We start from the raw sequence: 10,573 nt of genomic DNA, 5'->3' as shown, positions 1-10,573 counted from the left end.
ACATCTGGAGGAGCTCAAACTCCTGGCTAAGAGTTACTGGAAGTGGGAAGTGCCTCTGAATTATTGTCATCCCATTCCCCTAGACCTTTGGTTTTACCAGATTTCCAGGCTAAAAACTCGGTTGAGTTTTTAAGGACCAGCCATACAGCATGGGAATGCAGAGGGAGCATAGCGGCTGCCACTACACCTCAGAAACGGTACAGCGTGTGCTCTTTCCCACACATTGCATACCCCTTTGGGAGTAGTCCTTGAACTTATGGAGTGCAAGAAATAATGGATGGCCTCTGTGCAGTAGTGTGAGGGGATGTGAATGGAAGACACTAGCTGGCCCATAACATTTACATGTATTTCAATGTGTTTTTGTTGCTACAAAAGCATTATAAAATGCAGCAAATTTTAATAAGCTACATGTTTTAATAAGCTACATGTTTATTCTGGACTTTGCTCTTGCTCTTAAAAACTTCAATAAAAATTCAGCCTTATATGGTACTGTTGGAGTTAGTTTGTTGAGGGTTGTGTTACTTTACCAACAGCAAACCTGCTTTGGCTGTTTCCAAATCACAGTGGGCTGAGCCTTGACATTTGGATTGCCCTAACATATTTCTAAGGGCCTGCAAATATACATTAATTTTGTTAAGATTGGCTCAGAAAGGTTCAGCATTTGTACTGCAGCAAGATGTCATTTAAATTCTGGGTTTTATACTGTTATTGACAAGCTGCAGTGAAAGACGAATTTGATGATAAAGAAAAGTTCCAGATCCCATGCTTCCTTGTACTGGAATAACCCAGTTATGCAAAAGATGGGAAATTGTGAGCTTTCTTTTAAATCTTCCCTCAATGGGGAGTGTCGCAGATCCTCAAATGTATTTAGGTGCCTAGCTCCCATTGAAATCCATGAGTTGTGTACTTAAATACCTTTGAGGATCTGTCTAGTGTTATTTTGACAGGCCAAAGAAGAGCAGTGATAACTCAGAGCCCAATCCACAGCCCACTGAAGTCAATAGAAAGACTCCTATTGACTTCTATGGGCTTTGGATCAGGCTCTCAGTGGGCACTAACTTAGGAACACAAGAATGGCCATACTGGGTCAGACCAATGGTCTATCTAGCCCAGAATCCTGTCTTCTGACAATGGCCACTGCCAGATACTTCAGAAGGAATGGACAGACTAGGGCAATTATTGAGTGATCCATCCCCTATTGTCCAGTTCCAGTGTCTGGCAATTGGAGGCTTAGCAATCTTGGCTAATAGCCACTGATGGACCTATCCTCCATGAACTTGCACTGCATTCCCTTGCAGCTTTGGTTGGGCAGAGAGAATCTGGTAGCAAGTGGCTAGTCCCCTGTATTTAACCTGCCACCGCCTCCCCTGCAGAGGCTGAATTTTATTGAGGATATTCCCCAGGGCTAAGGGGCATTTTCTATCCCATGCTTCATGTGGAGAGGGAGCATTTTGACCTAAGTGTTTGTAAAATAACTTAAGTTTGAATAAAATTGGAATACTTAAATTTGAATAAAGCTACTGAACAAATGTTTGTTTGCTTGTGTAGTAACACTGACTGGGAAACTTGTAACCTCACAACAATCAGAAAACAACTAAACAATTCCAGTAGAAGTTCTAAAGACAGCAGCACAATGAAGATAGTATCGAAACGATGAAGTCATTTCCACTTAGAATAGGTAATTGCTGGCTTAATTAGAAGAGCTGCTTTACTGTCAGCATCAAAAACTTTTAAGGCACATGGGACTCACAGATTTAAAAGGTTGTTTACGTTGGTCTTAGTTTATTATTTCTTTGACTGGATGTCTAGCCTCATGTTCCCCCATAACTGCATATGTAACATTCAGATCAGGAATTTGTGCTCAGAAGAATACACATTTTAAACTGTTGTGTCTGCAAATTGCAGGAGTTTCAGAACAACTGATATTTTATCGCCCATATATTCAGCTTCAACATTCCTGCACTGCTGAGTAACTACAAATAGTGGGTTATATTCTCCCCTCTGCTCTGGTTTCTAACATTCCATTAGTTTGCAGGGTTTTTTGTTTGTTTTGGTTTTGTTGTTTGACTGCCACTGCCCATTGAGTGGAGGTTTTCAGAGAACTGTACACAATGACTTCAAGATCTCTTTTTTGAGCAGTAACAACTCATTGAGACCCCATCATTGTGTATGTATAGTTGGGATTTTCTCCCCGGTTGTGCATTACTTTCCACTTATCAACATTGAATTTCATCTGCAGTTAGCGTTGCATTTACCTATCTTGAGTATTTTTGTATTGTCTGCAAATTTAGTCACCTCACTGTTCACCCCTTTTCCCAGATCATTTATGAATACATTGAACAGTACTGGGCCCAGTGCAGATCCTTGGGGGTATCTCACTATTTCCCTCTCTCCACTGCGAAAACTGACCATTTATTCTTACCAATGAACTCTACTACCACACGTCCATCTTTTGGAAGGACCTCAGACTGAGATAGGCAGTGCTGCCCAAGGTGCCAGTGATAGCAAGAGCTCCATCCCAACTAGGTGTCTACAGCAGCTGAGCAAATTTCTTTGCTGCCCTATCAGCAAGTCATTTATCCTCAGGCAGAGGCAGCACAATAATATGAGGCAGGGATGAGCAGACAAGGTAGGGCTGAGAACAAGGACTCTAAACTTGGCTATGACACCAACACTCTTCATGGCCTCATTAAGTCACTTAAACTTTCTGCCTTCATTATTCCTAGCTATAAAAATAATACTTACCTTATTCAGAAGGGAGCTGAGACAGTTAATGTCTGTAAAAGAGCTAAATGTGTGAAAATTCACTAGAGGGCGCACCTAATGCCCAGTAGCTGGGGTCTAGGGTTAGCCAGTCATTTGCACAATTACACCTTATTAAAACTAAGGCCAACTCTACATACTTTCAAGCAGCTTGACTACATGGCTGAGAGGGTGCGTCCTGACAAAACAGGGCTTGAGAGTAGCATGCTTGCATACTATGACTGGCAAATCACCACAGGAGTTACTGCTACTCCCAGCACTCCCCTTCCACAGCTTTTACACAACAATGAGTGGGCATGAAAAAAGACAGCACAACATGGTAAATAGCCATTCAATGGGGTGGAGGGAGGGTAGTAGAAGTACAGGCAGGTCAAGATTCAAGAGTAATGTGCCCTTTCCTTCTTATGGATCTCTGCTTTCTGTGGGAAATGCTGCCCTTGCAAGCTGTGTCTTGGTCCTGAATCAGAGCCTCAGTGCTGCTGCTGCCATTTGAGAGAATGCACTGGAAAGGGATGTGAGAAATGACTGCAGTTCTACAGAGGTATGAATGCCCCTTCTGTGTGATTTATGAAGGAGGAAGCAGTTCTGGCTCAGGGGTTGAACTATCTCTGTATTTCATTGTTTTCTCAGTTTCTGCATGTTTTTTGTTCACTTTGTTTTTACACAATAGTTTGAGAAAGAAAGAAAGAAAGAAAGAAAGAAAGAAAGAAAGAAAGAAAGAAAGAAAGAAAGAAAGAAAGAAAGACTAATTGTACTTTCTTTGGCACCAGTGGTGAGAAAAAATCCTCCAACTATCTCACTGTCAGGTCTTGATGGAAACATAGTTATTAATGGAATTATTTTGACTCACCTTTTCCATGACATATTTCAAATGACATTGTTAGATTCCTAGGGTCTGATTCTCATTTACACTAAGTTCCCTTTATACTGCTCTGGCAGAGCAAAAGGGCCTTTCAGTGAGCATAAATGTGAATTACATCTGATCAGTATAAAGGGGTCTTAGTTTAAATGGGAATCAATCCCATAAAATCTTCTGGATCTAATAAAAAGTTAATTCATCTATCTAATGCAAAAGGTTCTTGACAACATTGTAATCTATTATGTATTTATATTGCTGTCATCACATGGTATCTGAGCATGCCATTGTATCTGAGTGTATACAATGGCACAGAAGTCATCAGCCTGGAAACAATTGCATTTCATTTATTTGCTTGCAAAAAATGTTATGGTAGTTAAGCTGTATCTTGCTTTTGTAAATGCAAAGAAGGTGCTTATTGGCATTCTCATTTTTTTCTTGTCAGATCTAATTTAACTAGAAAGATTAGTTTTAAAATATACAATTTTGCATTTGTACTTAGGTGCTAATTCAACAAAGAATTTAAGTACTTAATTTGAGTGGGACTTCAGCACATGCTTAAGTCCTTGAATCAGGAAAGTATTTAAGCACATAACTTTATGCATGTGTTGCAATCCAGTTGACTTCAGTGAGATTCACACATACTGCTTAAAGTGAAGCATAAGCTTAAGCATTTTTCCTGAATAGGGACACTCCTCTGAACTGGGGCATTAGTGGGTACAGGAAAGCTTTGGCATTTTGAGATGAAAGGTCATTGAAGTCAGTGGTTTACACCACTGCTGACGAACTGGTTCAACATGTTTAAAATTAATGATGAAATAGTCAGAAGTAAAAAAAAAAAGAAGTTATTTTCATTTAATTTAATATACTATCTTTGGTTTAAGGCAAAATTATACCCACTTGCCATAATACCCTTGGGAAGGGGTGAGAGCAGTCAGGAAACTCCATGCTGTACATCCTATGAAGTTACAGACTTGTACTAAATCTGGCCTTGAGAATGGCCATCCTCCAAACACAGCATTTCCTTTCTTCCATGACCAAAAAGGAACTCATTCCCTGTAAAGGTATTTGTAGTTGCTACTGACTCCTGTCCTTTCCACACTGTGGAAAAGAACTCAGATTTGGAAAAAATAGTTTCTTAAGAAACAAGCAACTTTATGTTTTACCATTCACACCATCCTAGGAATGGACAGATTCCGACTGACTTCAATATTCATTAGATCACTGCCTATTGTGGGCCTCCCAAAGAATCAGAACTATTGTTCCTCAAGACTTAGAGATATCCTCACAGGACTCCTAAGTCTTTGCTGGATATTACTTTTGATCAAGAGGATAAAATCTGTATATAAAAACAATACTGTTGTGACCTTCATTGTTCAAAGTTCTTGGGTTCCTGCAGCACTGCTATTTTTCCTCTCTTATCTTTCTTGTTTTGTAACAGAGCGATTTCTAAAGCTCTTGAAATGGAATTGTCTCACCTTGGCCATGAGCAATCCTGTTCAAGATGGTGTTTATGGAAAATCTGTATTAATATATACTTTTTTCAAACTTTGTTCTTAATTTCTGCATTTTGCAAGTACTTTTTTCAAGGCTCTGTAGGTGCTAGCTCTGTCCAGCTGTCCTCAACCATTGGCTCTCATCACAAAACTAAAGGATGGAAAGGAATATGCTTTAAAAGTTCATACACACCGTTATGGTCAGAAGAGTGACTATGTAAAAATGGCACTTTACACAAACATATCTGCTTCCTGTATGTACTCAGAAGGAAAGGATGTTCCAGTGGTTTGTGTACTAGCCTATGCCTTGGATGATCTGGGCTTGAGTCCCTCATCGGCCACAGATTTCCTCTGTGAGCTTGGGCTAGTCTCTGTACCTCATTTCCCCATCTGTAAAATGGGGAAAATAATATTTGTGTACCTCACAGAGTGTTTTGTGAATAAATATATTAAAGACCGTATGGTGTTCATACTAGGATCTTTTGGAATTCAGCTCTATATAAATTAATGGAGAAAGGACTGGTTATCCTGGGAGATCCAGCTTACCCTCTACTTCCTTGACAATGAAGCCATTCACGTCCGCTTGGACAGAAGGAAAGAACCATGTAACTACCTCCTCACTAGTTGCAGAATGACAGTAGAGTGTGTATTTTGCCTTTTGAAAGGGAGATGATGTTGTTTGTGGAATAGGTTGGAAGCAGAAAAAAAAATCCCAAAGATTATAGCAGCACGTTGTATTTTGCACAACATTTGTGAGACTAAGAGAGAAAACCTTAATGACAGGTGGCAGGCTGAGGTACAGAAACTCACTCAGTGGTTTGAGCTGCCAGCGATGTGTTTAATATAAAATGCAAACAGCCAGGGCAGTATTGTCAGGTATTCCTATTGCTCTTATTTTGAGCCTCAGGCCTGAAACTGGTGGCTGTACATCCAGCTGTTAACCCTGGAGGGGGTAAGTTGTTTGTGTAGTTCAGTGTCTGTTGGCAACGAAGTGCAACATTGCAGCGATCCCTATTGTACCTTGTCTCTTTACCTACCTCTTTGTAAAACCTTCTGAATTCATGCAAATTTAATTTTTTTCTGAGTAAAATGAACTGTCACCTCCTTATGAATGCAATTTTAAAGGTTTTTATTATTAAATATTATGTAACAAACAGAAATAAACCATCAACTGACATGAAAATGAAAAAACAGCTTTTAATTAAGAAACAAAACAATCTTATTATCTAACTGCGAAGAACCTATTTATTACACCAGCAGTGAAACAAAACAGTAAAGTGTAACAGTACAGTACAAGGCACAACACAAGATGCAGGAGGACTTAAAATTACAGGCAAGTATACCTCTTCTGGTTCATGGCCTTCTGGCATGGAGTGCAGAGACTTGAATTTACCACAGGTGACAGAGGGTTCAAAAGAGCTGGGATCCTAGGTGCCACTGTTCTTGCTGCCCTGATTAGCGTGGGGAATGGCCTCTAGGAGCAGTGCTGCGGGGGTACAGGGAGGAGGAGATGCTGTTATTTCCAGCAACCTGTATTGTCCAAGGGCTGCATAACATGGCTGCGTGCTGGTTTGCAGTACTGCATTGCCTGCCTCCCCTAACAGCAACATGTGCTACAACAGGGCACTTCGGCTTTATATGGCCTCCAGGAGTCGCCTCTGCACCTCCCTTTTTCCGTGCTGTCTCTGGCCATGGCAATATTTCCCCTAGCAACTGCTATGCTGTCCTTTGCCATTGCAACGATCTCCATGGAAAGCTCCTTATCAGATTCCCTTTCTCAATCGTCAGATACTGACTCCACCTCTCTACATTTTTCTATTTGTTCTTTCTGTAGTGATGGCTGCAAACGTTTCATCAAAGTTTTCCATTTTCTCCCCCTCAGGTTTGCTGGCTGTACAGCCATTGATAAGGGCCTGGGATGGGGTGTACAAACTCCACACTGGAGAGGAAGGGTTAAGAGCCACTCTGAGCCCAGGCAACTCTGCCCTGCCACACCTGCAATGCATGCACAGGCTGGAAGATGAGCTTTAAAAGGGAGCAAAGTAGCTCACTTGCAGGCAGCCAGCAGAGGTTAGCAGACTTGCACTGTGGGAGGCTCAGCTGCCAGACCCACTGGCTATGGATGGCCTATGGACTATGGATGGCCTACCTGACCTGCTGAGGGACTCAATTGCCTACCTTTGGGCCCTGTATTGGAAGCTGGGGGAGAGGGTGCATCTGGGTTCACCTACCGAACCCATCATGGGGCTGGAGGCAAAAAGACTATCTCTAATACTAGAAACTTGGGACTAGGAAGAGCCCATGTCTCAAGAGTCCCGACTCTGGGACTTTCGCTGGGTGAAGCCTGAAGCCCCTTGCTGGGCAGCAGAACTAGCATTTGTTGGACTTTTCACATACCCCAGAAGGGTTGGACACAACTTATGGCCCAGGCAGAGTGCCGAGTCACAGAAAGGGAGAGACTGCAGCATGGCCAGAGCAGCTGTCAAAAGGAGGCACAAAGACAGAAGATGTCCTGTCACACCCTTGCCTAGCCACTAGGCAGCATCTGTGGGGAGCAGGCCCCCTTAACGGGGCCCTGTCTTTTGAGGGTCTGGCCAGTGCTGTGGGGGTAATAAAAATGCCAGATGATTATTGTTCATGTTCTAGGGAGGCTGTGATAGCATTTTTTTTTTAATACTAGGTGACTAAAAGGCAGAGACTGGCCCTATTCAAAAGGCAAAAGATCAGGGAGATACACAGTGAAGTTATGCACCAAGATGCTCCCCCCAGAAGTATTACCGGAGTGGAAGGGAGTCCCAAGCTATGCCGGTGGGAATGGTTGTGTAGATATTTCTCAATCTCTGAACAAAACCTGAGCAACTTCTCAGCTTGAGATTTTTGCTTTATCTCCCCTGCAGACAAGTTGAAAGTATAAAGAAAAATAGATAGGTTTCTGCAATGACTGAATGCTTCAGGAACTGTTACCCATCAGCAAAAATGAGTGTTACAGGGCATTTACTGGGTAGCCATTCTTTGTGGCTTTATGGGCATGAAATGCCCATGTCCACCTCATGAAAAGTGAGACCATGAACCAAATTTCTCTTCCTGTAATCACTGCCTGAATAAACTTTTACATTTCACATGAAATAATGTTTTCCTTACTCGAATCTGGTGCAGACGGGCATGGTGGCTGCATCATGCTGCCTGCCCTGCTTCTGGAAATGGCTAACAGGGTTTGGGAGTGGGGGCAGCATTCTCCAGGCAGGACAGCTGAGGGAAAGAGAAAGGAAAATAGGGGACATAGTATATGTACCTTCTGAAAACAGTCAGCAGCCAGGGCATTAACATGAAACACAGGCTGACTCCCCCCAGAGCAGCTGCCATTTTGGAAAGATGTATGAGGTAAGGGTGGCAGGCAGTTAATGGACGGTGTGGGCAGAGGGAGGGAAGTGGGACCTTGGATTCGGAAAAGGTTCTAGCTCACATCTGCCTACAATGGCTGTGGCCATGGCGCACCCAGAACAGAAGATAGCATGGCAGGATAGCATAATAATAAATAGAAATGTAAATAGTAAATTTATTTTAAAACAATAATACAAAATTTATATGCTGAAGCTCCCTCCATGGGATCAGCCCCCTCAGCCCCAATCTGGGTTACTACCTGGTAATCAGGGTTGGTTGCTACAGAGCAGGAACTGAGCTCGATTCTACCTGGCCATTGTCAAGGTCCTGAGTCCTGCACAGATCCTGGCTTTCTGGGGAGATCTCTTCACTGGCCTCCTCAGATTCATCCCTCAATGAGTCTTGCTGGTCATCCTAGTGGTGGTAGGGGGAGGGGGGAAAGGCAGCCAGCAGACTCCACAAGCTGCCTAGGTTGGGTGGGCTTGTAGTTATATAAAATCCTGTCCAGCTCCTCAAAAATGGACAAGTTACATGTCCCCCACTGGAGTTTCTCAGTTCTCCGTCATTTCAGTGGAGGTGCTCCAGAGCGGTCTGCTCTTTATCCAGCACTGTTCTGCATTCTGGTCATGGTCCCTCATGGACATCTGCCTAGCAATGGCTACAGAACGGTCTTTATTCCAGTGGCTGCCACAAGAGCTCCCTGCACTGACACCTCCCCAGATGGCGATGAGACAGGATATTGGTGAAGCTGCTCAAGGCATGTTGTAGGTCTTCGGTAGTAAACTGGAATCCAGGGGAGAATGGACAAAATCTGACTGTGTGCCAGTTTATAAATGAGGGAGGGGACATCTGGTCAACTTGACCCCAGAGCAGGGGAGGGCACAAAGGTAAACAGACAGGTCAGTAATGGTCACCCCCAAAGGAGTGTGGGATAGCCATTACAGACTGTGAAAGTATTTTGCCACAGCATTGTGTGCACATGAACAATAGGCTGGACTAGCTTGCTTCGCAGCAAAATTAGTTCACTTTGAATGAGCACTCCAGAGTTTGCAATAAATGTAGAGTCAGTGCGCTAAAAATGAATTGCATCATGTGTATGCAAGTGTTTTCAAAGCAGATTAACTCGAAAAACTGTGGATTAACCTTCTCCTCCCCCCGACATGTGGACACGTCCTTGGTGTCACTTTTAAAACCAGCAGGACTATACAGCTGCAGAATCTTAATGGTGTCACTTAGCATACAAATATGATCCCAGAAATACCCACACACAAGTCTTTTCCAAAAATCAGAAGGGAAAGTAAAGAAGTCACTTTATGATATCTGCCAACATCCTGGATAGCTCAGCAGTGATTAACCGTGTTGTTTTCTGGGGCAGGATTTCTAGTACCTGGGCAGACTCGAAGCCCACTGATATTTTCTGTTGGATCAGCCCTAGAGGACAACTGAAATGCTTTTTAAATCAGTAAGTAAATACAAAAGAATGTTTACGAGTTCAGATATCAGTGTCTCTCTTGCAAGGAACTGATGTTATCACAAATACCCTAAGTCAGTGCAAGGTATGCCAGTCCCAATCTGCTATAGGGGCCAAGTTGTGTGTCTCAGGAGAGTGACTGTGCAAGGTTATTAACTTGCAGTAGAAATAGAATCCTGAAGTCAAGTCTCAATAGCTAAAGAAACCTCTGTTTACTTTTAAAACGTATGTATTAGTAATATGAAGGCTGCAGATGTGTACTCGTATATTTCAAAGCATTTGTCTTCACCTTTAGCTCTCAGTGACAAATTTTAAAGTGAGTGAACTGTACATATTTCAGAGTCCATTTCACCTCTACATTATTTCTAGCTGAAGTATAAGATCATATGTTCAAAGCAATATGTTTGTATCCTACACACGATACAGTCCGCTTGGAATTTCCTTTCTATGTAAACACTCTACATTATGTACTATTACTTCCCTCAAAAGAATTAAAAATTAATTGACAACAAAAAGAAAACATTTATTGCTATGATACATAGTATCAGAGGGAAATAATTTTTAAAATAGGGTTTAAAAACTCCAAAAACTAAAATCTTATTTGAT

The sequence above is a fragment of the Eretmochelys imbricata genome, chromosome 4 (assembly GCF_965152235.1).
Source record: "Eretmochelys imbricata isolate rEreImb1 chromosome 4, rEreImb1.hap1, whole genome shotgun sequence".
NCBI lineage: Eukaryota > Metazoa > Chordata > Testudines > Cheloniidae > Eretmochelys > Eretmochelys imbricata.
The sequence above is the reverse complement of the archived record's forward strand: the minus strand, read 5'-3'. Positions refer to the sequence as shown.